General features: G+C 36.2%; 1 pseudogene; it reads right to left on the reverse strand.

Moving 5' to 3' along the window:
- Positions 1-826: 826 nt before the first annotated feature.
- Positions 827-1,708, reverse strand: LOC116140882 (annotated as a pseudogene).
- Between the last annotated feature and the right edge of the window lie 2,445 nt (positions 1,709-4,153).

A 4,153-nucleotide genomic window follows, 5' to 3' on the forward strand; every position in this document is an offset into this window, starting at 1 on the left:
GGTGGATGTCTTGACTTAATCAAAAAATTAAAGTGTTTTTGTATTAAGCATGTGTTAATTGCCACTTGTTTAATATTATTCAATTTATAGCCCCACGCGCTTCTCTCGTTGACGAATAAAGCCAAAAGTCCTCTTGTCTCTCTTGATCCTACTTCAAAAGCTTATAAGATTATTCTAATTATTAATTAAAATTATAACATATTAAAATTTTATAATAATATCAATAAATAAATCATTATATGCGTTGACATTATAATTTTATTTTTAAAAAATATAAAATTACAATTAATTATGATTTATATTAAAAAATTATAATGATTTAAACTTTAATTGATTTGCTTTGCCCAATTGTTTTTTACTTTATTTGATTTTTGTTACACACATGAGAAAGAGTTGAATTGAAGCACATGTTAAATTTGAAGAAATATTTAATTATTACAACACTACTTTAAGAAAGGTCAATGTTGTAATGCAAGCTCTAGATTTAGGGGTGATGTAACACGTGTCATTCTAAAATAAAATCATCTAATTCATCATGTACTTTGGAATAGTCTTACTCGGTCCAGTGTCTGTGTGACCTTTTTATGATCCTCTGCAGGTCCCACATCGGTAAGGAACTTTCTCAGCACGCCAACACAGTCACCATCTCGTCATCTTAATTAATTAATAATTAATAATTGAGATATTTTTCATGCTTCTAAAACTCGCAAGAATTTTACAAATTAATCAACATTCTTTCTTCAAAATCAAGAAAGAATGAGATTATGAGAAAAAAAAAAAAAAAAAAAAAAATTATTATTGGGACAAAATGATTAATCTCCACTAATTAATTTGTAGCAGAATCTGAGGAATCCCCGCCAAATCCAATGGTCATCATCACTGTTGAATTTCGTTCTCCAAGTCCCAGAACTCACTTTCCTCCCAAACCAAATCCGAGTTCATTTCTGTTGCAGAGCGTCATTGTGGCAACATTTTCAATGCTTCCTCGCCACACTGTTGTGTTGTGTTGTTGTTGTTGCTGCTGCGGTGGCTGTGGTTGTGGTGGTGGTGGTGGTGATGGTGATGGTGTGATTTGTCATACTGACTCGTTGACGCTTCGGCGGTTACAGGGTATTATCTGGAAATGGGAAATTGAGCTTAGCTCTGGGCCCGCGAAAATCAATGGCCGCCTTGTCGTAGGCACGCGCTGCCTCTTCCGCGGTGTTGAATGTTCCAAGACCAGACACGCACAGCCCTTTCGGGTCTCGAACTCCGCCGCCCATTTTCCCCACGGCCTCTGTCTCACTCTCTGTAATTCTTCTTCGCCCGTTTCTTGTTCGTCCCTTCTATTCTGTTGTTGTTAGTGTTATGGTTGTTATTATTTTGATTTTCTCTGGGTGATTTGGCGGGAAAAAGTTGCATCCTAAACCGGTTGAATCTTGCACACTTGACACGTATCCAAATCAGAGGACACCGGCAGTAATCCGTAACCAAAACCGTTATCATTGCAGCAGCGGCGGAGGAGGAGGTGGAGGCAGTGGCAGTCCAGTCTTGAAAACGAAACAAATTGGGAAAGCACGGGTTTGTGTTTCGACCACGACGTTTCGCAGAGCGGAGACCAGACGGAGAATTCTGTTCTCTAGTGATACCCTGAGGAACATGGCTGGGTGACAGTGGTTGTGGCGGCGGCGGCGGTGGCAAATTTCTGTCGCTTCGAGTACTTCTGCATAATTTTTGTTTTTCTTTTGTTGAGTTGAATTTTAAAAACAGAGTTCGAATTGAGAATTGAAAGACTGGAGTGAGTGGGCGCGTTTATATAGAGTAGCGGTGTTGACGTGGCAAAAAGCTGTACGCCGTTTTATACACGGGTTTGAAGGACATTCTGGAGGGACGGGGAGGGTGTTGTCAGAGTGGGGCAATGTTGTCAGTAATGACAGATAAGAGGGGGCCTCAAGGGTTACATGGCAGGTGACGTCATGATAGGGAGACACGCGGGATTTTGGACGGTTGCTAGAAATAGAAAAGGCTTCAGGGGTGGGGTATCAGTATAGAGAAGCGTCAATTATCCTATAAGGTCAGGGTATATGTGTCATATCAAGTCGGTCAAGTGACATTTTTTAGTGACTCTTACGAAATAGAGGTCATCTGGTCACGTGATCTTCACCAAGCCAAACAATCACTGTTTCTATCATAAGATAAAATTTTATTTGCTTTAATAAATGATTTAAATTATTTTTCATGCTGTGATTATATCCAAAAAAAAGTTATTCATTGTACTATTTACGATCCCAACTTTATAGTGTTAGCGTTATTCTTTTCAAATACTCTTATCGTGTACGTCCTAAGTTCCAATCCTCAATACTACTAATAAGGGATGACAGTTAGATAAATTCTCTCAGTAGGGATCCTTATTAGCAACTCAGGTGAATTGAACTCAGGACTCTTGAGTAATACTCCCAAGAATTCTAGTTGACCGTTGACCAACCAGTATTTGGTTTTTGTTACTTACTTACCTTGCCATTAACTTAGGATCTCAGAGGACTAATTAAGGTGCCCAAAAACCCCATGGTACCAAACAATATATATATAATATATATATGGGTGGATCCAACCGTAGTTTGACCCACCCTCAATTTTTTTTTTAAATACTATAATATTAATTTCTAAATTTGGCCACCATAATAAAAACATTATAGACAAAAATATTAATGTAAATTAGTTTTTATTTTGACCCATTCTTACATAAATTCTAAATCGATACTATATATATATATATATATATATATATAATCTAAAATAAATAAATTATGTAAGGAAAATTATATTCAAATAACTGAATATAGAAATACACAATTTTTTTTTTTTTGGTGATTGAGGATGTTTGGGTCAATGTAAGTGTACCTCGATTAATCTCTTAAGACTTTAAAATTAATAATTGGGTAAATTTTATAATGATCATCTCTATTTAGAAAAATTAAACTTAAAAACTTATTGAATTATATAGTCAATAAGTCTCTATCACCCGTCCGATGTTGAGAATGAGAATTGAAGGAGGGCTAAGATGTGACAGTGGGCTATAAAAAAATACGCGGCCGTTTGAACGGGTTGACTGTTGAGTGAGTGATTCAGAGCTTCAAGGGCTGGCGGGGGGCCTACGTACGTATTTCCGCTTTATGTATGGAAGAGGAAAGGTGACAGCTGGATAAAAGCAGGGACACGTGGGAATGTGAAAGGCATAGACTAAGCGATTAAATTTATCTGACTAAAACGTGGACTGTTTCAAAATTGTCATATACAGCAGAAAGAAAACGTCTACCTACAACAGAAACCAGATGGTCAACAGAAAAGAATAAACAATTAATTGAGGAGGGCCAGAACCATTTTACGAATCATAATACGGAAGCTGCCAAGTGTCCAGAATCAATACTGTCTGTGTTATAGTACATGTACAGCTCATGCTTGCTCATAGTTTCATTTCCGGGCATGTAAAATGTTAAAAAGGTTCAAATGAACAGTAATTCAAACATGTGCAACAAGTACAATACGATACTCTAAGTTAAATTAAAATATGTTACCGTTATAATTCAATCTCTAAACCTTCCCTTATAATCTTAACGTAATAGTAAAGTTTGATTAAACATGATTTTGATCAGTCGGCCACTCTCTCTTTCCTTAGAGACGAACAGTCGTTTCTTAAGAATAAACGATTGTTCATTCATAAAGAATGGTTGTTTATTCATAAGGAACAATTATTCTTTATAAATGAACGGTTGTTCTTTCATAAGCAACAATCATTGTTCATTAATAAGGAATGACTATTCGTCTTTAAGAAACGATTGTTCGTGCTTAGTCAAAGCCATTTACTGCCTTGGGTGTGGTGGCAACTGAAGTGACAGTTGCCAACTGAACTATCACGTTGCGGGTAAGGTTGTGAGATTGAGTATTCGGCCTAATTTAATGAAGTCGTATCAATTTATATCAATATTTTTAATGAATCGTATTATAGGATACATATCAACGTATCGAAAGGTTTAAGATATACCATTTGATACGTATCGTTAGCGATCAGTATCGAATTGTATCGTAGGATATGTATCACATAACGTAGGATGCTAATAACCATGATTTCCACTTTTCTCTTCCCTCTCAAAAGAAAAAATAAGTTAAATTAAGG

This window comes from Pistacia vera, unplaced genomic scaffold (genome assembly GCF_008641045.1).
Source record: "Pistacia vera cultivar Batoury unplaced genomic scaffold, PisVer_v2 Contig383, whole genome shotgun sequence".
Lineage (NCBI taxonomy): Eukaryota > Viridiplantae > Streptophyta > Magnoliopsida > Sapindales > Anacardiaceae > Pistacia > Pistacia vera.